This window comes from Oncorhynchus gorbuscha, linkage group LG08, assembly GCF_021184085.1.
Source record: "Oncorhynchus gorbuscha isolate QuinsamMale2020 ecotype Even-year linkage group LG08, OgorEven_v1.0, whole genome shotgun sequence".
Classification (NCBI taxonomy): Eukaryota; Metazoa; Chordata; class Actinopteri; order Salmoniformes; family Salmonidae; genus Oncorhynchus; species Oncorhynchus gorbuscha.
This window is the reverse complement of record NC_060180.1, coordinates 48,841,922-48,867,810: the sequence shown is the minus strand read 5'-3', so window position 1 is coordinate 48,867,810 and position 25,889 is coordinate 48,841,922. Positions and strand designations below refer to the sequence as shown.

Sequence of the window (25,889 nt, the reverse complement as noted above, 5' to 3'; positions counted from 1 at the left end):
GTTCGCCCCCCAGTACTCTCAACAGGCTTAGAGAAGGACAAAATAAAGCCGCAGGAATGTTAATTTATTTTCAATTGTTAGTGCCAGGGAAGGGGAGAGAAATAAAGAGTGCATATATACATATCAAGTGAGACTGGGACACAACTAGAGCACGTAAGTAGTCCTGGACTGGTGTAAGCTTGAAGCTTTCAGTTGAAATAAAGATGTGGGCATGTGTGTTCTGTCTGTGTTCCAGTCTGGACCTCACAGGCACAATGCTTCAGTCCTTTAGCCCTCTCTGACTAACTAATTTGGGGAACTGTCCACCCCACAACAACAGCCTACACTCAAGAAAGAAATAACAGCGTGAAGATGGTGGGAGAGGAGGTGCTTTGGGTTGGGTAGTGTTGCAGGTATACCTGAAACTTCGTTACTTTTTTATAAACAAGAACATGACAAATGGTGTGGAACGAGAATTGTTGTTACTTTCGGTACTTCAAATGTGTCTCACGTCATCTATTGATTGAGAGAGGATCAAGTCTCGCTGGGAGTCTGGGCTACATCACCACTTATACTGCACAGAAGTTTACACACTTGACTAATGCAGCACGGCATGTAGAAATGTTGAAACGGTTAATTACTGTTTGCAAAATAATGTTCATTATAGGCTAGAACACTTTACATTGCTAGAAGACACCAGAATATTCCAGCTTTGTAGGCTAACTTTGCTTGCTAGTTTACAGCTGAAGTTAACAATTCACTACCCAGTACTTTTTTGTACGATAATATGCAAACCATTTCAAAGCTGATTGTCACCAAAAATGTAATTAATTCACTTAGTCTCCCCCGCCTCACATCTCTCCCAGTCAAGATCATCTTTGGTTGAACCTTGAACTGACTGTGAGTGAAGTCATGGGTCTTTTTTTCTTCTTTTTGTTTTACACTTATTTTACCGGGTAAGTTGGCTGAGAACACATTCTCATTTACATCAACGACCTAGGGAATAGTTACAGGGGAGCGGAGGGGGATGAATGAGCCAATTGGAAGCTGGGGATGATTACGTGGCCATGGTGGTATGAGGGCCAGATTGGGAATATAGCCAGGACACCAGAGTTAACACCCCTGCCCCCTTTTTCTCCACAATTTTGATCTTGTCTGGTCGCTGTAACTCCCCAACGGGCTCGGGTGGCGAAATATGACTCGGCAAACCGCGCTGCTTAAGTGATGTGTCAGAGGAAACACTGTTCAACTGACGACCGAGGTCAGCCTGCAGGCGCCCGGCCTGTCACAAGGAGTCGCTAGAGCGTGATGAGCCAAGTAAAGCCCACCCCCTGGCCAAACGCTCCCCTAACCCAGACAATACCGGACCAATTGTGCTCCGCCCTATGGGCCTCTCGATCACTGCCGGTTGTGATACAGCCCAGGATAAAACCCGGGTTCTGTAGTGACGTCTCTAGCACTGCGATGCAGTGCCCTAGACCACTGCGCCACTCAGGAGGCCCTAGTGCCATGGGGTCTTTAGTAACCAGAGTCAGGACACGCGTTTAACATTCCATCCGAAAGACGGCACTCTATACAGGGCAATGTCCCCAATCGCTGCCCCGGGGCATTGGGATATTTTTGTTTTTAGAACAGAGGAAAGAGTGCCTCCTACTAGTCTCATCCAGGGACCGATTAGGACCAACCCTGCTTAGCTTCAGATGCAAGCCAGCAGTGGTATTCTGCTGAGTCTTAAAGAGGGACTGACTTCAAAAAGCAACAAATCCCTTTGAAAACGGCCTATGGGGCATCGGTATGAGTCCGAAACAGTTATTCTAATGTCAAAATGTTATACTACAAATTGTAAATAGGATCATTTGGGTCTTAAAGTCATTTTTTTCTAAAGCAGAGTTTGGAACACCCGTGGGTCACACCATGGAAAATTTGGGTTAGGTTTTGATTAGACGATGTCCATTTGCCCACGAACATGGGGTGAAGAGCTATGGTGATTGCTCTCTATCCAATAGCAGTGAGACAGGCCTGCCCTGCAGCTCTGACTGTTTACATAAGAAAACATGTGGCACATTTTATTTACTTGAGAAATACTGCACCAAAAACCTTAGTTAGATATAAAATTGTGCAACTAAAACATCCTCGGCCAAAACGTCAAAATGAACTACAGATTTCTTGAGTTATCTTAGATTAATTCTGGGGATTTTGAGGAAGTGAAATAGGCTTCCACGTCTACAGTGTCTCATGGGGGACAAACATCATTAACCAAACGCAGAATCGGTCCCAAATGGAAGGAAAACAGATTGTTTTTCATCTGTAGCCCCATGGAATCAGCCAAAAACAATCTCAATAACTCAACACATGCACACACACACCTACACGCCTACTGAATATGCTTTCACCTGCATTGTAAAAAGGCCTATGGGCTACATCTTGATGTATCCAATTTATCAAGAGATTTACCATTCAAATAAATGATTACCATTATGTTATGTAGTTAGATTGCTAGACAAGTCAAAGTGATTGCATGATTTTATAATTGCTTAATTAATGGGCACATTCAAAAATCAAACATTTAAAAATGTAATGAAATTGAACTCAAAACATCAATCTGGATCAACTGCCATTTTGTTACTTTGACTAATATGCCTTCTTTTATGCAGTGGTATCATTTTGGTATCGAGTATCATGATACTAACCCTGGTAACGGTATGAAGTCAAAATTCTGGTATCGTGACAACACTAGGTTAGGGTGTGTTCTAGGTGGGATCTACAGGAACTGACTGATAAAATAAAGCCTCCCAGATAATTATTTGTCCTCTATGCACCCCAACGCTACCCAGGAACACTTTGTCTTAACTGTCCCTGTCTGTCAGGGTTAGGGCTACCCCCCCCCCCCCCTCCCCCTCTCCTAAGGGAAATTATGTCACTTCCTCAGCGCTGTCAGTGGTGCAGACAGAGCACTTGTCATGGCTGCCAGTGATGGAGATAGGCGCTCGTCAGGCATGACAGTCAGGTGGGAGGAGGGTTCAGCACTGTGGAGCTGATAAGATATTTTTGGGACAGGGGCAGGGGCAGGAAGGGGGAGCGGGGGAAAACATGAACAGGTAGCTAGCTGCATGGTATTCATAGGGTAGATGACAGTTGGTTGGTGAATTTCAAGGCTCTCTGCCAACAGATTGAAATGATAGATAAAGAGTGCCAACGGGCACAGAGAGAGAAAGAGAGAGAGAAAGATTGGTGAGAAGGATGGTGAGAAGGATGGTGAAATTGAGGGAAAGATGGCAAAATTGAGAGGGAGGAGAGAGTGAGCCTTTAGAAAACGACTAGAATAGAGAAAACAGCAAAGTCAAATATTGTGGTTAGCAGAAAGCTGACAAATTAAAATTAATTGGCAGAAATAGGAGTAGGAAATTGATGTACGAAAGGCAGAGAGTAGTATGAATTGTATTGTACTGAATGAGCAGAAACAATTGTGGGAACTGTAGAAAGTCCATCAAAACTATCCTCATCATCATAATTTCCACCATCACCACTACAATATTTCCCCAGCAGAAATATCATTGCCTAATTACTAGGTTCGGAACCTGTCTTGACATTACATCGACTTATGTTACATTTAAAAATGTCCTGTTAAAATGATTCCTCCTCATCTTTAGCCTTTAGCTTCTCATCCAGACCCATTTATAAAAGGTTACAGGGCTTAATGAGCCCAATGTAATCTACGAATTTGAAGAAGAAAAAGAATAATCAGAAGGGAAAAAAGCCTTTAAATGTCAGTTTCATTCATAGAGATTCTATTAAATTACTAGAGGGGCATATGTCATTAACCCTCAAAGTTCCATAATGGGGCGAAAATGGCAGCCATCTTGGCCAGGGAGAAATTCTAAAATAGTCTAATTGGAATGAATGGCAGTAGAGGCATAGGTGATGCATTTCCTGATTTTACGTATGCAGCAAAATAAAAGTAAGGCATGTGATGTATCGGAAATTGTGTAATGAAATTATAATATAATTAGAAATACAGTTTATACGGGTTATATACCAATTTTCTGTATAAATAGCCTCTAAAATATATTTAAACAGACCACACATCTCAGATTTTGTTTTCTTGGAAAGCTTTGAGTGCTATTATATGATACAATTTCAGTACTTGTTGCATTTACAACGTGTCTATGTCCCCTCATCAACTGATTGAAACCAGTGTATGGCTGTGAATTGACCACATTGTTTGAATGGAATGTTGGCATATTGGGAGTTAATTTGGAAAATCATTCATCCAAAACTGTTTGGCGAGCTAGCTAACACATACAGTGCAGATAAATTCTTCACATTCATTGTTTTACACAATATCTTATCAGAGCACTGGCAAACCGTGGTTGACCTTTGAACCATCATAAGAAAGTTCAAGTCCATTCCAGTATTCTAATTCTATGGTTTCCATAACCAATACTACACCCCTCTTTCTCTTCCATGAAGAATCAGAATCAAAATAATCAGAATCAAAAAGTTGAAAAAGCCTTTAAATTTCAGTTTCATCATCCAATACAAGATCCCCCCCCCCATCTCAACCCCTGAAATGTCACACAGAGCTCTTCTTTTCAATCAGTCAGCTTCATATACTCACACTAAAATACACCCTCCACTCCTCCTCCGCGCCTTGTTCTCCTTCTCTCGCTCACGCACTCCTCCACATACGCACGGATCGCGGGCATTAACGCACACGCACACGTACACACACAAACAATCGTTTGTTAAATGTGAAAACGTGGTGAGAACATTGGCTGCAGGACACGAACAGATCGATTCCCCTGCAGGTAATGTGGTAGGAACTTCACACCTACCAAGGTTAAATACACACTGCCGTCAGAACGTATTCACACCTCTTGACATCTTCCACCTTTTGTTGCGTTACAGCCTGAATTCAATATGGATTACATTTGTATCACTGGCCTTACACATCCCATAATGTCAAAGTGGAATTATGTTTTTCAATCTTACAAATGATCTCAAAATTCTAAAAAAAGAAACATCTCGGGTCAATTAAGTATTCAACCCCTTTGTTATGGAGAGGAGTAAACATTTACGTAACAAGTAACATAATAAGTTGCGTGGACCCACGCTGTGTGCAATAATAATGTTTAAAATATTTTTGAAAAACTACCTCATCTCTGTACCAAACACATACAATTATCTGTATTGTCCCTCAGTCAAGCAGTGAATTTCAACCACAGATTCAACCACAAAGACCAGGGAGAGTTTCAAACGACTCGAGAAGAACCAGCATTTATTGAATATCCCTTTTGAGCATGGTGAAGTTATTAATTCCACTTTGGATGGTGTATCAATACACCCAGTCAATACAAATATGCAGGTGTCCTTCCTAACTCAGTTGCCAGAGAGGAATGAAACCACTATGGGATTTCAGCATGAGGCCAATGGTGACTTTAAAACAGTTACAGAGTTCAATGGCTGTGATAGGAGAAAACTGAGGATGGATCAACAACATTGTAGTTACTCCACAATACTCACCTAAATGACAGAGTGAAGAGAAAGAAGCCTGTACAGAATAAAAACATATTCCAAAACACATGCTTTCACTTTGTCATAATGAGGTATTGTGTGTAGATGAGAATACATGTTAGAATAAAGAATACATGTTCAATTTAGGCTGTAACACAACAACATGTGAAATAAGTCAAGGGGTGTGAATACTTCCTGAAGGCCCTGTATCACACGCTGCTGTAGACATGCTCTGTAGCAGCACACCTGTGCCTCTACCTATCTATCTACACCAGGGTTCCCCAACTGGTGACCCGCAGGTGGGGTTTTATTCCCCCCCCTCCCCCATATTTTTCTGAGCCCCCACCCAAAATGTGTTTTGTTTATTTTTGTTGGACATGAAAGATTAAAAACATAAGGACATACGATCCAAGTGATCTTAATTCAAATATTTAAAAAATCTGTTCCCACTCATACTAAAGAGACATTTGATCCTATACAAATGTAAGCAAGGTTTGAAATTATTATGTTATAGTCAAACATATCTGTTTCGGCTTCTTGTGGTCAATTTACAGTCTACAAATGATTTGTAATTATGTTCCACTCAAGAAAAAAAAATGTTTGGCATGTGGCTGAATCTAGTTTATTATCCCTGATCTACACTCTCAGTGAGGTAGAAGGTAGTGTGTGACAAAAGGAGTATGTAAGCCCAAGTACCAGTCAAAAGTTAGGATACACCTACTCATTCAAGGGGTTTTCTTTATTTTTTACTATTTTCTACATTGTAGAATAATAGTGAAGACATCAAAAATATGAAATAACATTTATGGAATCATGTAGTAACCAAAAACAAATCATAGCTGTCATCAAGGCAAAGAATCTCAAATATTAAAAAGTATATAAAAATAAACACTTTTTTGGTTAATACATGATTCCATATGTGTTATTTCATAGTTTTGATATATTCATTATTATTCTACAATGTATAAAATAGACAAAAATAAAGAAAAACCCTGGAACGAGTAGGTGTGTCCAAACTTTTGACTGGTACTGTATATCTATTGAATGTAAACTAGTATCACTGGTGCTAGCTAGTTAGCTAAGTGAGGGAAAGGTTAGAGCTACTGTATTTAATTTCCAATCCTGAACCCTCCTGTATAAAACCTATGCATTTCCCAGAGGAAATAAAAATTGGTTTGACCTGTTTACTCTGTTGTCTAATAATTTAATTCTTGCTTTCAAAGAGATTCCTACAAGAGACCGCTGGGTCATACTTAAACCAGCCCATTTTCTTATGGACATTTTTTATGGTAAGTTGAGTTTTTACACACACACACACACACACACACACACACACACACACACACACACACACACACACACACACACACACACACACACACACACACACACACACACACACACACACACACACACACACACACACACACACACACACACACACACACACACACACACACACACACACACACACACTATTGTACATGTCAATTTTCTGAATCTCAAAAAAATGTAACTTGTCTTCCATTCAGACAACAGACAAAATCGAGAAATAAGAAACAGCTATAGTCCTTCTCAATGCTTCAAACAAAGCAAGAGACCTGCAGGGGATTCAGAGATTTTCCTTCGCTGCAAAATGTGTCTTATCCTGTAGCTAAGCCCAATACTGTATTAGAAGACTGGGTCTGGAACAGAAGACGCCCTGCCCTCCTTTTATTTTATTTTCAGCCCCCCCCCCCTTCAGGTTTTTATTTTTTCTCCTCCTCCTCCATTAGGCCTACATCATTCCTTTGGGTGTTTGTATAGTGTCCCTTAGTTACCTCTGAAGACACCCAGCAGGTCGGCAGTGGCAGGCAGGCAGGCAGGCAGCTCAGAGAGTTAAAAGCCTGCCCTGTCTCACTCATAGGAACAAGGCCATCAATAATTCACCGTCATCGGGAAGCATTATCTAACAGGCTGATAAAACATTTAAAATGGCGGGTGACAACACGGAAAGCGTGAAGAAGTGCGCCGTAAGAGAAGGAACGCAAGAGGAGGAAACTGCAGGTGGCAAAGGAGGAGGACGTTCATTCTGAACAGATGTGACACTGCTGCGGTTAAAGATGAACTGGGCGAAGACCAAGTCTCACTTCCAACGGTACTCTGATGGGTTACCTACTCCTCCGAGGCCAATTTACTCATTACACATCAAGTACAGAATCTGCCTTACTAAACAACTGTAAAGGGAATGTACTCTGATGTGCTAGCCTGCTATACACTGCGCAGCCTTCAGTCTGGTTTAACTGCTAAGCTAGCTACCCACTGGAGGAGTAACTAAATTAAACTAAATAACGGCACTGGAAGTGAATGACAGATCAGCCTATTGCGGTGCATCTCTTTGTTTGCACCATAACAGTTGAAGTATAGGCTGTAAGTGGAGGTGGAAGCATTCACTGGCCTGTATTAACAACTAGGCCTTTCTCAGTGAAAAGAGAAATCCCTTTAAGCCCAGATCAATTACACCCAGGCTCGGCTGTAATTAAAATGTCTTGACAAAAGGTCCAGGAGCGCATGACACAAACCTGCATGCTGAAAATAAGCCTCGTTCAATCTATAGCAAGCAGGGATTGGTTGGAAAGGTTTCGGGTTTAAGATTCAGCTCGGGTTTCCTATAGGCATGTTGTATGGTACGCTAAACTTCAAAGGAATCTTTTCATGTTTCTTCACATCGTTTTTTCCCCGGCTTGATATGACATTATTTCCCTCATTAAGATGGGTAGGGTTAGATACAGCACATCATATGCTATTTACCATGAGGTAAATAGCATATACTGTACATCAAGTACATCATCTACTCAAAACCTTAAACAAAATCCTGTTTGCAATCACATAAAATTAAATATTTAATCAGGGGCTTCAGCCAAAAAACATTTCCACTTTTTTCTGTTACTCTAACCATCAACAAAGTAATTATTTGTTCCATTTAAGTATGTTTGATAGTTAACTGTGTTCAGCAGAGAGAAGACAGGCTGCTTACGACTCTCTAATTAAAACTGCCAGAGCAATCAGCAATCACAACTCTGCTCTCCAAATATCATCAAGATCTGATTTGCTTGGCTGATCAACAACAGAGCCCTGCTCTCGCTAGCTCTTTCTTTCTCTCTCTCTCTCTACCACCTCTCTCTTTCATTTTCCCCTCTCATCTCTCTCTCTGCCTGCAGCCTCTCGGTCTTCAGGACACTTTTGAAATGGAACAAATCATCACAACTCAAGGAAGGGAAAAGGGGGGGGGGAATGAAGGAGTCTGGCTCTGACTCTGAATGGGAGAATTGCTTTGGTTTGTTCGGTTGGTTCAGTATGCCATTTGGGTCGGGATGTTATTCTTTCCAAACATCATGCAGATGCAGACGCAGAGACAAGTACATAGAATTAAGAGTGAATTCTTTGTTATGAGGCCACAACAACCCACAGGAAATAATCAGTGCAAAATAAGATAAATGATATCATCTGATTGTTGGCGGTAATGGTTGCAGAGATCTCTCTCAAAAACAGTGTCCTTGGATTAAGACAAACACAGAAAACCTGGGCAGTGAACAACATTCACTCAATAAATATCCAGTGAGAGACCTGTCTATCAGGCCATTCTAGTTCAGTGCAGTGCAGGCTAACAACCACTATCATGGACCAAGATAGACAGAGCCGTGTAAAAGACAGAAAAATGGACAGAGCCGTATGAAAGACTGAAAGTGTGAACTCGCCAGCTGGATAATCGCTACCATTTGTTGCCTTCCCATCATTTCCTGGTGCTCATAGTATCTCAGATTTGGGTGACAGACAGGGGGCTGCCAATCAAATGTTCAAGGACTTTGACAATGGCTTCCTCACATTGGAAACATAATGGTTCCATCTCGAGCCCCATGTGTGGCACAAACAGACAGCAAAATGGACATTAGACATGGTGGGGGAGAGGAAAGGGGGGGTGGGTTCTGAAGACCACAGGTGATAGTGATGCTGTGTCTATGGAAGCATTGTTTTCCACCCCCCAAAAAAATATTTGAAATTGGCAATAACAGTCTTCTGATGGAAAAAATATTCTCACGTCAAATGCCAGCAATATCTTGACATTTATGTTCGGGACTTGGACAATACACACACAGTAAATAAGCTTCTGCTCAACCTACAAGGCATAGAAAAATAGTTCTCTCTGCTCTAAACTCAGAAAAAGTAATGTCTCTTCTTCAGGACCCTGTCTTTCAAAGATAATTCATAAAAATCTAAATAACTTCATGATAAAGGGTTTAAACACTGATTCCCATGCTTCTTCAATGAACCATAAACAATTCATGAACATGCACCTATGGAACGGTCGTTAAGACACTAACAGCTTACAGACGGTAGGCAATTAAGGTCACAGTTATAAAAACGTAGGACACTAAAGAGGCCTTTCTACTGACTCTGAAAAACATTAAAATAAAGATTCCCAGGGTCCCTGCTCATCTGTGTGAACGTGCCTTAGGCATGCTGCAAGGAGGCATGAGGACTGCAGCTGTGCCAGGGCAATAAATTGCAATGTGCGTACTGTGAGACACCTAAGACAGCACTACAGGGAGACAGGACGGACAGCTGATCGTCCTCACAGTGACAGACCACGTGTATCAACACCTGCAAAGGACTGGTACATCCGAACATCACACCTGCGGGACAGGTACAGGATGGCAACAACAACTCCCCGAGTTACACCAGGAACGGACAATCAGGGGTGATGGTTGGATTCAGGTTTATCGTCAAAGGAATGAGCATTACACCGAGGCCTGTACTGTGGAGCGGGATCGATTTGGAGGCGGATGGTCCGTCATGGTCTGGAGCGGTGTGTTATAGCATCATCGGACTGAGCTTGTTGTCATTGCAGGCAATCTCAACGCTGTGCGTTACAGGGAAGACATTCTCCTCCCTCATGTGGTACCCTTCCTGCAGGCTCATCCTGACATGACCCTCCAGCATGACAATGCCACCTTCATACTGCTGGTTCTGTGCGTGATTTCCTGCAAGACAGGAATGTCAGTGTTCTGCCATGGCCAAACAATAGCCCGGATCTCAATCCCATTGAGCATGTCTGGGACCTGATGGATCGGAGGGTGAGATCCAGGACCATTCCCCCCAGAAATATCTGGGAACTTTCAGGTGCCTTGGTAGAAGAGTGGGGTAACATCTCACAGCAAGAACTGGCAAATATGGTGCAGTCCATGAGGAGGAGACGCACTGCAGTACTTAATGCAGCTGGTGACCACACCAGATACTGACTGTTGTTTTTGATTTTGACCTCCCCTTTGTTCAGGGACACAATATTCCATTTCTATTAGTCACATGTCTGTGGAACTTGTTCAGTTTACGTCTCAGTTGTTGAATCTTGCTATGTTCATACAAATATTTACACATGTTAGGTTTGCTGAAAATAAATGCAGTTGATAGTGAGAGGATGTTTATTTTCCTGCTGAGTTTATTATGCAATGTGTGAATGAAGCGCAACAATTAAAATAACAACAAAAATTATAAACAGACCCCAAACATAATTATATCTGAATTTCGATTATGGTTGTGTGTCATCAGTGACCAGAAAGCCCATGGCGTCTGTTAAAAAACTATAGTCCGACAGCTATTTGCTCACATCCTCTGAAACAATTTCACATAGAAATTCAATGTGTCTCTCATGAGAACAGGCCCCAGAGATGAATTCAAAGGAATAACATTGGTTTGATGGAGTGTGAATGGCTCTCAGATAAGCAAATTCTTTGTCTTACTTGTATGCAAATATTCAAATACAAACCTTCATGCGATGAGAGAACTTATGCTAATGATTTATGCATACATGTTCATATCAATGCAAGACTAATTTCCAGTTTTGATGCATGTTAAAACCTGTGTGGATGGTGATGGCAAAGAACGATGGCGATGGCCAAAATGAACAAAGATAATCATGCAGAGTCCTGGGAGAAGACACTTTAAGTCCAGTTGTATGTAAGTCTGTCTGTTCAATCAAATGAACAATCCTTCAAAAAGGGAATGGGAAACATGACTCCAATTGTGTGGCACCTGTATATTCCAAACTTGCCATTTCTAGAAATCACTGACAACAAAAAAACATAACTCGTAGCAGGCCTGAGATCTGCCTCAGCCTAATCCACCCTACCAAGACAAAAGCATACCACCTGACCTCTATAAGCGCCACACTTCCTGTGACCTGAAGGTATGTCGGACCACCAAAATAAAGCATGCCGCCGCGTGTCCATTCCCCCTGAGACAAGTCTCAGAGCAGTGTCTTCTTATTCTAATGCCCTCCAGTCCAGTGGTGGTAGAGCATCACAAAGCATCTCTGAAGGTGGTCCAGGCAACTCACAAGGTCACTGCTAATCTCTTGATAGTTGGAGCCTCTGGACACCTGCCCATCCATCACACCCCAGCGACACGTATCCCACTGGGACAGCTTTACACACTCCAAAGGGTTCAACACGGACCCAAAAAAATCATCCATCACTCAAAAGACTACCAGCCCCCCCGCTCCCCTCTGGAAGACGAGGACTTCGACAACACCAAGGGGGGTTTGCTTTCTTAACCGTGGGGAAAGCATTCCGTATTGAAAGGACTAGGTAGGGTAAGTAGGAAGGGAGCTGTTTGGTGTGAACATATCCAGGGCTGATTGGCTCTATAGCTCAGCTCCAGGGCCTCAATATATCATTAAACATCCATTTGAGAAGCAGTGGGGGAAAGTTAACTGTCATTTAAAGCACAGAGGGCGGTGAGAGAGATTTTGACCCTTTCCGGAGCCCTGTTCCCAATAGAAATACCAAAGGGATACATTAAATCCAATTGGTCAGCTAACCTAACACAATGCAATTTGTTCCAGTCTCAGTCCATTTATCTAAGTGGATATAAAAAGGAGGAAGACGGATGATGAAAAAGCTATGACGGGCATTCGCGATTAAGACTAAATGCTGATCAAACAAACCCATCTTCCTCCTCACACCCCTCTCTCCTTCATTTCCTCCCGTTTGCTCAGTCTCCATCTGTTTGTTCCTAGCTTTTGACAGTGAGTGTGTCAGAGAAACATAACAAGACAGCTGTCAAACTGGCCCCTTGTGATTGAAGATGGCAGGTGAGTCTCTCTCTCTCTGTGTGGAGTACTGTGCTCACTTTACGACCGGGAGGCAGGATGATCAGGGCCACTGACCCCTAAACAGACGCACCGCTTTATGCGCCACCCCTGGCATTTACATCCACTGCCTCTGGAGTTGTGTCCCAAATGGCTTGCTATTCTCTATATAAACTAGAGGTCGACCGACTAGGGTTTTTCAACGACGATACTGATTATTGGTGGACCAAACAAATCCGATACCGATTAATCTGCCGATTTTATATATATATATATATATATTTTTTATATTTGTAATAATGACAATTACAACAATACTGAATGAACAATGAACCCTTTTATTTTAACTTAATAGAATACATTTTTAAAAATCTATTTAGTCACAAATAAATAATGAAACATGTTCAATTTGGTTTAAATATTGCAAAAACAGTGTTGGAGAAGAAAGTAAAAGTGCAATATGTGCCATGTAAAAAAGACAATGTTTAGGTTCCTTGCTCAGATTATGAGAACATATGAAAGCTGGTGGTTCAATATTCCCAGTTCTTCAGTATTCCCAGTTAAGAAGTTTTAGGTTGTAGTTATTATAGGAATTATGACGCATCAACTATTTCTCTCTATACCATTTGTATTTCATATACCTTTGACTATTGGATGTTCCTACAGGCACTTTTTGTATTGCCAGCCTAATCTCGGTAGTTGATAAACAGCGCTGTGCTTCAAGCATTGCTAAAAGCTGCTCGCAAACGCAGTAAAGTGCTGTTTGAATGGATGCTTACGAGCCGCCTGCTGCCTACCACCGCTCAGTCAGACTGCTCTATCAAATATCAAATCATAGACTTAATTATAATAAACACTCAGAAATACGAGCCTTTGGTCATTAATATGGTCAAATCCGGGAACTATCATTTCGAAAACAAAACGTTTATTCTTTCAGTGAAATACGGAACCATTCTGTATTTTGTCGAAAGGCTGGCCTCCCTAAGTCTAAATATTGCTGTTACATTGCACAACCTTCAATGTTACGTCATAATTAGGTTCCATTTTGGAAAATGTATTACGGTCTTTGTTAGGAAGAAACACAGTTCGCAACGAGCCAGGCAGCCTAAACTGTTGCATATACCCTGACTCTGCTTGCACTGAACGCCAGAACAGTGACACAATTTCCCTAGTTAATATTGCCTGCTAACATGCATTTATTTGAACTAAATATGCAGGTTTAAAAAAATATATACCTCCGTGTATTGATTTCAAGAAAGGCATTGATGTTTATGGTTAGGCACATTTGTGCAACGAATGTGATTTTTTTTCGCGAAGTTGAATTAGAATGTGATTCAATGATAAATTAACAGGACTACCTGACATGATGACTCCTTGCTGTCCCCAGTCCACCTGGCCGTGCTGCTGCTCCAGTTTCAACTGTTAGCCTTATTATTATTCGACCATGCTGGTCATTTATGAACATTTGAACATCTTGGCCATGTTCTGTTATAATCTCCACCTGGCACAGCCAGAAGAGGACTGGCCACCCCACATATGCTCTCTCTAATTCTCTCTTTCTTTCTCTCTCTCGGAGGACCTGAGCCCTAGGACCATGCCCCAGGACTACCTGACATGATGACTCCTTGCTGTCCCCAGTCCACCTGACCGTGCTGCTGCTCCAGTTTCAACTGTTCTGCCTTATTATTATTCGACCATGCTGGTCATTTATGAACATTTGAACATCTTGGCCATGTTCTGTTATAATCTCCGCCCGGCACAGCCAGAAGAGGACTGGCCACCCCACATAGCCTGGTTCCTCTCTAGGTTTCTTCCTAGGTTTTGGCCTTTCTAGGGAGTTTTTCCTAGCCACCGTGCTTCTACACCTGCATTGCTTGCTGTTTGGGGTTTTAGGCTGGGTTTCTGTACAGCACTTTGTGATATCAGCTGATGTACGAAGGGCTATGTAAATAAATTTGATTTGATCGCATTGACTATATGCAACGCAGGACAAGCTAGTTAACCTAGTTATATCATCAACTATGTGTAGTTAACTAGTAATTACGTGAAGATTGATTGTTCTTTAAGTTTAATGCTAGCTAGCAATTTACCTTGGCTCATTGCAGCCACAAGGTCCTTTTGATGCTGCACTCGTGTAACAGGTGGTCAGCCTGCTATGCAGTTTCCTCATAGACTGCAATGTAATCGACCATAATCAGCGTCCGAAAAAGGCAGACTACCGATTGTTATGAAAACTTGAAATCAGCCCTTAATTAATCAGCCATGCCGATTAAATCGGTCAACCTCTAATATAAACTCAGCAAAAAAAGAAACGTCCTCTCACTGTCAACTGCATTTATTTTCAGCAAACTTGACATGTATAAATATTTGTATGAACATAACAAGATTCAACAACTGAGACATAAACTGAACAAGTTCCACAGACATGTGACTAACAGAAATGGAATAATGTGTCCCTGAACAAAGGGGAGGTCCAAATCAAAAACAACAGTCGGTATCTGGCGTGGCCACCAGCTGCATTAAGTACTGGTGTGCATCTCCTCCTCATGGACTGCACCAGATTTGCCAGTTCTTGCTGTGAGATGTTACCCCAGTCTTCCACCAAGGCACCTGAAAGTTCCCAGATATTTCTGGGGGGAATGGCCCTAGCCCTCACCCTCCGGTCCAACAGGTCCCAGACGTTCTCAATGGGATTGAGATCCGGGCTCTTTGCTGGCCATGGTAGAACACTGGCATTCCTGTCTTGCAGGAAATCACGCACAGAACCAGCAGTATGGCTGGTGGCATTGTCATGCTGGAGGGTCATGTCAGGATGATCAGCTGTCCATCCCGTCTCCAAGTCAGTAGAAAGGCCTCTTTAGTGTCCTAAGTTTTCATAACTGTGACCTTAATTGCCTAGGGTCTATAGGCCCTGGTCAAAAGTAGTACACTATATAGAGAATATGGTGCCATTTGGGACTTAACCAGGGTCTCTGTGACAAGCCACATCAACAGGCACACAGAGCAACAGACAACAAGGCCTCTTCACTATTAAACTGACAACCAGCAGTTGAAACAATAAGTTGAAATCCCCCGCCCCTGTTTCTGTAAAAAGCTAACCACTCAAATTCATATACAAATCTATGGATGCAATGATGGAAGCAAGGAATGACCATACATGATATCAAAAGTATAGTTTTAACCATGTTGAGGCTACAGTGTCTTCAGAATGCATTCATATATGTTAGAAATCACCTTTGGCAGCAATTACATCCCCCGGTAAGTCTCTAAGATACTTTTTTTTACATGCTTCAAGCTCTGTCAAGTTGGTAGTTCATCATTGCTAGACAGCCATACATCTTGGTAAGCAATTCCAGTGTGTTTTAGGTTATTGTCCTGCTGAAAGGTGAATTTGTCTCAAAGTGTTCGTTGGAAAGCAGACCGAACCTGTTTGTCCTCTAGGATTTTGGCTGTGCTTATTGTGTTGGATTCTCCCCAAAAATAACACTTTGTATTCAGGACAAAGTATTTTCTTTGCCACATTTTTTTGCAGTTTTAGTGCCTTTTAGTGCCTTAATGCAAAAATGATGCATATTTAGATTCTGACAGGCTTCCATCTTTTCCGGCTGTCATTTAGGTGAGTATTGTGGATTAACTACAATGTTGTTGATCCATCCTCAGTTTTCTTCTATCACAGCCATTAAACTTGAACCGTTTTAAAAAGTCACCATTGGTCTCGTGGAATCCCTGAGCGGTTTCTTTCATCTCCGGCAACTGAGTTAGGAAGGAAGCCTGCATCTTTGTAGTGACTGGGTGTATTGATACACCATCCAAAGTGTAATTAATAACTTCACCAGGCTAAAATGGATATTTAAAGTCTGCATTTTCTTTTTTAACCCGTCTACCAATAGGCGCCCTTCTTTGCGAGGCATTGGAAAACCTCTCTGGTGTTTGTGGTTGAATCTGTGATTGAAATTCACTGCTCAACTGAGGGACCTTACAGATAATTGTATGTGTGGGGTACAGAGATGAAATAGTCATTCAAAAATCATGTTGAACACTATTATTGCACACAGAGTGAGTCTATGCAACTTATTATGTGTCCTGATAAGCACATGTTTATTCCTGAACTGATTTAGGCTTGCCATAATAAACAGGTTGAATACTTATTGACTCAAAACTTTTTCAGCTTTTCATTTGAATTCATTTGTAAACAAATTCAAAAAATATAATTCCACTTTGATATTATGGGGTGTTATGTGTAGGCAAGTAACACAAAGTCAATTTAATCCAATTTAAATTCAGTCTAACACAACAAAATGTGTAAAAAGTCAAGTGGTGTGAATACCTTCTGAAGGCACTGTATATAGTGTTTCTTCACATTTACAAACATCGGAGTAAAACAAGCTCATATTTTGGGTACTGATGGGGTACGACAATTGAACTAAGCTAATGATGCATTCATACATTATATTCTTCATGAATCAATGGGTACATATCATTAATTTATAAGTGGGAAAAAATGGTATTTGTCACATGCTTTGTAAACAACAGGTGTAGACTAACAGTGAAATGCCTCCAACAATACAGAGAGAAACAAAATTGAGAAATAATATAAAAAGGAAAACATGTTATAATAAAAGTATTAAACACACAATGAGCAACGTGGATATATACACAGGTTACCAGTACTGAGTCGATGTGCAGGGGTACGAGGTCATTGAGGTAGGTCTGTACATAAACACTGAAAAAAAATATAAACGCAACATGTAAAGTGTTGGTACCAAGTTTATACTCTCAAATGCTGTGCGAAATTTGTTAACATCCCTATTAGTGAGCGTTTCTCCTTTGCCAAGATAATCCATCCACCTGACAGGTATAGCACATCAAGAAGCTGATTAAACAGCGTGATCATCAAACAGGTGCACCTTGTGCTGGGGACAATAAAAGGCCACTTTAAAAATGTGCAGTTTTGCCACACAATACAATGCCACAGATGTCTCAAGTTTTGAGGGAGCATGAAATTGGCATGGTGACTGCAGGAATTTCCACCAGAGCTGTTGCCAGAGAATTGAATGTTAATTTCTCTATGACAAGCTGCCTCCAACTTGGTTTCAGAGAATTTGGCAGTATGTCCAACCGGCCTCACAACCACAGACCACGCGTAACCGCACCAGCCCAGGACCTCCACATCCGGCTACTTCACCTGCGCGTTTGTCTGAGGGTTGTGTGTGTGTGTCGGGGTATTTCTGTCTGCATGTTGAGTTTGTTTTTTGTTCAGTATAACTAGGAATAAAGTGACAGATAAAAGAGTAGCAGCAGCATATGTGATGAGACATAAAAGTTAGTGCAAGAAAACGGTCAATGCAGATAGTTAAACAGTTAACAAAATAGCTACCGAGACTTACTATATATTTACTATATAAGTCTTATGGCTTGGAGGTAGAAGCTGTTCAGGGTCCTGTTGGTTCCAGACCTGGTGCATCGGCACCGCTCACCGTGCGGTAGCTGAGAGAAGGGTATATTTGATTTGATACACAAGTTGGGTCCATTTTTAGGACCTTCCTTCCTCCATAGGCCACCCTGATTAATAGCAACCTGAGCTGCAAATAATGGGTTTGAGCTATGTAAATTCCAGAAGAAATAGAAAGAAAATGGAAAGAATGAGGGAGGGAAAGAGGCTTTTCCTCTTTCTTGACTGTCATATATTGTTATCCATTTGTGAGGAGGTGTGTGTGTGTGTGTGTGTGTGTGTGTGTGTGTGTGTGTGTGTGCGTGCGTGCGTGCGTGCGTGCGTGCGTGCGTGCGTGTGCGTGCGTGTGTGCTGAATCTTTCCAATTTAATTGTGTTCGACATCCCTATTAGGTAATGTTTGATAAGATATTAAAGAAACATTTTTTTCTTTAAATAAACACAGCAAGACCACACTCAGCAAGGCATTCTTTCACAGAAGAGCAGAACAGCTGCATTGCATTGAAAATAAACATCATCTCTTTAACAGAGAAACATTAGAGGCTATTGGTTGCTCAAAACAGTGCTTTACAAAAACCTCTCGAAGAGGCATCCAGAAACCTGTATTGATTTACAGTAAAACGTGTAATTAACAAAAACTGTGTTTCGTTACACAGCAGCCCGTAAATATAAATCTATTGACCTTTTAGCTTGAATTATTATAATTATATATTTTTTTACAAAACTAATTACACAACATGCCACTTAAAGATTGTAGGTCTATTGTGTAGTTTCACCTTGAGTTATCTTTATTATAGAGCTGAGGGGAGGGGTTCTGGTGTTTATCCCAAGTATAGCCCTACTTCATACTTTTATTATGTTAGGCAATAGCAAACTAAAATTGAGCTGTAAAGGGTTAAATTCATTTAAACCATGTTCTAGTTTTAACATTTTTGCAAAAATTAATCACACGTCAACATATTTAAATAAGCTCCTACCAAAATCCCCAAGGGAACACGGCAACGAGTAGTTTTTCATTTTTGCTACTTACTTTGGGGATTTTGGATTGAATTATGGCGGCCTACCAACTCTGTCAATCCTAACTAAATATGCATTTGCAATCGAAACACAAGAACACACACACACACAGAATATTGATGTTGTACAGTTGTCTGCAATAAACAACACCATTCTTATTCTGTAGCACACCACCGCCCGCCCCCTCTCCGGACAAAACAGGTTGGGGGAAGGTAGCTCAAGTTCTTGCCATTGAAATGCAGCCACTTTGATATGTAAATTGATAGTTACGAGAGAAAAAAAAACACGAGAAATCACACTAGCATACATTGAAGCCATTTGCACTCGAGCCGATGTGAGATGAGATGGCACTTCCCTTGGAGACCCCGGGCCTGGACAAATGGACCAACCTACAGAGATAGCGTCTGGGGCGGGGGAGCGGAGGAGTAGGGGGAAGGGGGGCAATGGGACATTTGTCCCAGTGAATTCCCCATCCCAACTCTGACATGAGTAAATGATGCTCCTGCCGTTTCTAGACCCGTATTGAAAACAAATTAAGACAAGGTTTTCGATTTTACCATCCATTATAGGCCATTCCAGTATTTGATCAAATTAACCTGGTTAAAAATGCTTAGATTTTCAAGTACATTCCCCGTTCTGATTTGACTAAGCTAAACAGGCCACGTCACCAGTGTCGAGAATGGAATGGGCTAACACAAACAACATTTACTCCCTGTAGTGAGTTTAGTGTTGTGTCTACAGGTAAGCTACTGCATCACCTGTGTTATATATAGTTTATTAGAATAATAATTTATAAACTACGCTTTTCCACACGCTACCTTTTACTATACCACAGGTCAGTATAGTTCACTTGTCTTTCCATCATTCATAGTGACAATAGTGGTTGGTAGATCATTTGTCCAGATGTGCAATAGGCTAACTAGCAATCATACCACACATAAAAGCCACATCAATTTTCAATATGAATCCACAAGAACAAATAGGAATAGTTGAGAGGCAGCAGAGAGGGCAGGTGCATCATTCAAGACATGGGACATTCAGCTTAAAAAGCTCTTGCTATTGATCTTGTTTAGGGGACAATACAATTATCCTACCGAGCAGCTATTTTCTTGCGCATGTATATTGCTTCTATGCAGATTCTTAGAATATTCACATTAAAATCTGTCAAAATCGGATGGAAACCCAGCTACACACCCTAAAGACTCTGGCAAGTGCGCTAGTCCAATGTCAGTTTGATTATGCCTGCACATCATGGTTCACCAGCAGCTCCAAACATCTAAAGAATAAGCTACAGGCCAACCAAAACAAGCTTGTAAGAATCGTACTTAAAAATCCCCCCTCATACACATCTGGAGGTTGAGCATTTCTTTGTCTGCATCTCTGTAATTGTATATGTATTTATGTGGTTTTTTTTTTTAAATAGACCACAATGGAAATAAGTCCCTGACTTTATTGTTCAATCCAGATGACTTAAAAAAAAACTTTGTACTGTGCATTTAAAAAAAAAAGTACTGAGAAATAAAATCAACCCGAGTGGCGCAGTCTAAGGCACTTCATCTCAGTGTTAGAGGCGTCACTAACAGACCCTGGATCGATTCCAGGTTGTACCTCACCTGGCCGTGATTGGGAGTCCCTTAGGGCGGCGCACATTTGGCCCAGTGTCATTAGGGTTAGGCCGGTGCAGGCCGTCAACGTAAATAAGAATTTGTTCTTAACTGACTTGCTTAGTTAAATAAAGGATAAATAATGAAATAAAAAATCCAAACTGTGAAGTGGCCATTTGGTGAATGGAAAGAGACATCTGTTACAGAACACCAGAAAGTTGATTGACACTCGGAGATTGTCAAACCTTCGATACTGCGTCAGCCTACAAGGTAGGGAGAGATAAATGTTATGTTTGTCGTGATTGGAATAGTCTGCTTATTGTGGTGTTGAACAAGTGAAACATTATATTGAAGTGCCCAACATCGGCATGCTTTGGACATTGGTTGTGTAGTGCATTGGCACAGAAACCTGTTGGTGGAAAATGTGTTGCATACATTCTATATAATTATAAATATGGCATCAAAATGTTGAAAATCTGATTTCCCCCTAGCTGATAATTGTCTGCAGCCGGCTCTGATCGTAGTGTGATGAAACAGGCAGGGAGAGTGAACTCCTCCGTGCATGCTGATGTGGCAAAGTCAATATTCAGGTTAATGAACAGGGGCGCTACAGTTATTGTTATTTGCGGTAGTAAACATTATTTTGAGTTAAATTGCACAGCCTCCCCTCATCATATAATTATTTTACAGTACAATGGGAGGGTCATGTGAAAACATTTGTAATGTTGAGGGGGTGCATTTTTTTTATGACACCTTGAGTTGGGCCAGCCCCACCCCCCAACTAAATTTCGACCTGTCCCTTAAATGAATGCTGTATTTGATGCCTTTAGTAGCCTAGGCCTCTCTATTCACCGCAGCACATCAAATCCATTATTTTTTTGTCACATGCGCCGAATACAACGGTGTGGACCTTAAGAGTGAAATGCTTACTTACAAGCCCTGAGATGCAGAGCCCTCAGAGGCAGTAAGATAAGGCACTGGCGTGTGTGTGCGTATCATCACACATGGTTGGCTTAGATATCGGTGAATTATACATGTTCAGTGAAATGATCTCATGTTACAGCCGTAGAGTGGAGAGGTCGATGAAGACAGCACCTGACTTAGGTCGTCGTCCACAGGATTACATGTAATGGGCGAGGTTACATTTATTTTGACGGCATCACTGCACTTCTGTAATTGAACGCGTGTTACCTAGAAAAATTATTATAGCCAAGCCACCATAATGCACATAAGTTGTCATTTTCTTTCAAATCCAAGGTGACTATGCTACTGTCTCTTTTACAGTGACTCGCCCAACACCTCAGCATCACAGGTGAGATCTATTCTAATGATCAAAACCGAGAGAACAAGAACGAACGCCTCATTCCGAGACAGACATAATAAAACACATAATATTATATTTCAGTTATTAGCCCTCTTATCCATCCATTAATTAATTGCATGTAATTGTATAACTAGCCTAGATTTGTTTTTATCATTCATCGTTTGAATTGAATCCAATTCAGAGCAACGATGGCCGTTGAAGAAACCACATCTGGATAAGCCTCATGCAACTTTTTTTTTTATACATATAACCCATGGCCCGGAGTCGCTTAATGTGAGAACCACTGATGTCTGGTAAAATGCAATTATTTCATTTATTGAGAATGTACAATCTTTAGGCTGGTATGTTATAGAATGCAGTAGCAGATAGACCTCATTTTCACAGAGACTGGTTTATTTTCAAGCGATGTCAATGTCAAGCAATCTGTAAGTGTTTTTAAAATGGAGTGAAATTTGGTAAAATGTCAGTTAGTGACTTGAACCACACCGATATCGTAAGGAATGGTTTTCTCAACTCAGCCTCTAAACTCCCACCTTTCTCACAAGTAGGCTCACAAGCGTACAGACGCGGTGGTGGCATGCTATGCCAAGGTTTCAATACTTACATTTGAGGTGAACAGTCCTAAATGGTGTTTGACGAATATTTCAGTTTGGCATTGAAGGAACACGGAGAGAGTGGTCACCCCTTCAGCAGGCTAGAGGCCCCCCTCAAACTCGGAATACGCAGCGGGCAACACAAAGACGTCCGTGGTTCCGATGCATGCTCCAATTACGAGGGACAGATCGTGTTGTTTCTTGTGGCAGGTATCTCTCTCTCTCTCCAAGTCCATGCGTCCCCAAGGACCGGACAAACTGTTCCTTAGCGAGATGCCGTTCGGGAACTATTAATCAATAGTTTTTTTCCCATATCCCCCTCGCACACATCCACATTTTCCCTTCGATTGGACACGGTGAATTCAAAAACTGCACGGCTCCAATGTTATTGTAGCCTAAAAGAGGCGAATGAGAAGCATATCAGCACATATCCTAAAAATAAAACATGCAGTCGTATTCCACGACGATGTCAAGCCTTTCGGGAAGTCGCCAATACAATGCTGAAACAGTCTACAATGCGACTATAGTTCGGGGGGCCTGTGTCTGTGCGTCGGGCTTGTGCTCCAGGCAATCTCTGCGCTGCTCCAATCACACACCGATCTGCCAGCGCCAGTCGGACTCCTAAACCGAAAAATACGAGGAGAAACGTTGGGCCGGCTCCCCGCTCTGCAACAGCTGGCTTTCAATGGGCCACCCTAAAACCTGGCGCGGATCGTGCAGAAGGCAGGGAGGGACTGGTGTCTGGTGCTTTCAGCCGTTTTCTATCGGATTTGTCTATGAAGAATAGGGTCCCTAAAGGCAGGAGCTGGTAGCTGGATATTGATAGTGATAACAGGGACTGTCAAATAGCCCACAGATTGCAAGATGCATCTAAACACAGTGTATAATCTATAGGTCTGTGAAATATGTCATTCATTTCAATGTGGGCTATTATTACGGGATTCAGTAGATTCATACTCATTCTCACAACAGGACTTGTAGTCAATAGTCACTACTAAAGAAAAACAGGGAAAGTGAAAATGCAGCTCTGTTATTATATTATCATTTCAGCTGGACCTTCTGGATAAAGGTGAAAAAGCCACACCAGGAAGTTAAAGGCAGACTCAGCAAAATAGCGTTACGAGCCGCACCGCAGATATTGAAATGAGTTGCCAAACGTAGTTCTCAAACAGTCACACACGGTATCTATGCATGTTGTATGGGTTTGCTTCACACTGTTCCAGTGTGGAACCAGGGGACCAAAACAGCAGAGTTGAGCCTCGCACTTCAACGCTCTTAGTTGTTGCATAAAATGGACCCACTATGCTGTTTACTTTCTGCATGTACGTCATATCGCGGAGTCCACCTTTAATACGATTGTATGGGGCCACTGTTCATCGAAAAACGTATGTGAAAACGACATCAATGTGCTGCTAACAGGATAGCGTCCTCCACTGTCCCTGTCTCCACACAGGGCTCAAACCAGTGATCCTCTACCTTGCAACACACGTGACTGCCCTTCTTGATAACGTGGAAACCAAATGAGCGATACAAAAGGTACCGATTGGATGGCTCTATCAGCGACATTTCAAGCTAGCTGTGGAGTGATCTTACAGCAGGTTCTTAACTCTGTTACATAAGCCCGCCAAGCACAAGAAGCCATCACATCTAAACACATCCATCTTAAACACAAACCAAAAAGCATCCCTCTAGTAATCCACCGGCCAATAGGAACTGTTTGTCTACCTGTTTATATAAATTTCCCAGCTGTGTATGTATACACTATCAACATGACCACAGAGTCACTGCAATGCATAACCCCCAGAGCAAGTCCCCTGGTGACAACATGTCGTTTTGGATTACAGGCAAGAAATTGTAATTCCCTGTTGTTTTATGACCTTGTTATGTGGGAACGTCAAATGTGAACTGTATATGTCTTGTTGTCATTATGGACAACAATGGATGCACTGGAGGGGAAATGATATCCGTCAGCTGGATTGAGCTCGGCAGCTTTATAGTAATTTTCTTCAGTTTCCCAGAATTCCCAGGTATGTTTCCCTTTGACCATAGTATCACACGGCCTATTAGTAATATACTGTACAGTTTATGCACCATTACTTTCCACTATTTATAGAAATAATGTTTGTTAAAACATGAAATGAAACAACAAAACGACAGACTCCCTTACTAGTGCATTTTGACACAGCATACACCACTCGGTGCAGCGGTCTAAGGTACTGCATCTCAGTGCTTGAGGCATCACTACAGACACCCTGGTTTGAATCCAGGCTGTGCCACAACCGGCTGTGATTGGGAGTCCCATAGGGCGGCGCACAATTGGCCCAGCGTCGTCCGGGTTTCGTGGTACATAAGAATTTGTTCTCAACTGACTTGACTAGTTACAGAATTTCTTTTAAAATTATTACCCTAAACAATAAGTACCCTACTCTATCAAAAAGAAAAGACAGAAAACACAACAGCAAAGTTTGAAGACAAGTTATTGTCCTGAATGAAGATGAATTGACCCTCTTTTTCTCTCACAAGTCAAAGTACATTGCAAGGTCAGTGGGCTCTGTTACACGTAGGCTTCAATAAAAAGCCAGTCTCCTGGCCGCACAGGGGAAATGTGAATTTGGGTCAAATTCACCAGGTGGAAAGTGAGAGGATTAGTGAGGAGCTCATGTTTTTCAAGGCATAATTTTACAAAATAAAGAATAGTGCAGTAAGAGAAAACAGATGTAATGATGGTAATCCGCTGGCACATATTCCTATTTAGAGAAATAATGTTTATGTATAGAGTACTACTGAAAGTATAAACACTCTTCTTTATTTGAACTGAACTGCGAAGTTCCTGAAATATTTGTGTGTTTTACTCTTTCGGGGCTTGTGGTAAATCCCATATATGTCCAAAAGACACACAAGTAGCCCCTTCCCTGTGTTTTCAGAACACTTATGGTGCTCTCAGAAAATGCTTATTCTTGCCATTTCACTGTAGCCTCGCATTGTTGCCCTTACTCAATGTGGGGCTGACGTTTCAGCCCATTTTGTTTACATTTTGTTTTGGTGTGAGCCTGTGAAGAAAAGCTCCCACCCATACATATGCATCACCTCATCCTGGATTCTTTCTCAAGATTGTCAGGTTTCCCCGTTTTTCTGAGTAATGAAGCCTTAGAATGGGTGAAAGAAAGAAACCAACAATAACAGGATCTCATATTGAAGAACTAAGACACTCCTTCCTTTCCTACTACAAACCGATGCTGGCACTTCGGCAGTACAGACTGGAATATGTTCTGGGATTCATC

At 41.6% G+C, this 25,889-nt stretch overlaps 1 protein-coding gene across 1 annotated transcript in view; it reads right to left on the bottom strand.

The window, feature by feature from the left end:
- LOC124041763 (adhesion G protein-coupled receptor L2-like) overlaps window positions 1–23,264 on the bottom strand; it is a 114,457-nt gene extending 91,193 nt beyond the window's left edge. Inside the window, 1 exon segment of the mRNA XM_046359756.1 lies at window positions 22,620–23,264. The gene's annotated coding sequence lies outside the window, so the exon portion shown is untranslated.
- Between the last annotated feature and the right edge of the window lie 2,625 nt (window positions 23,265–25,889).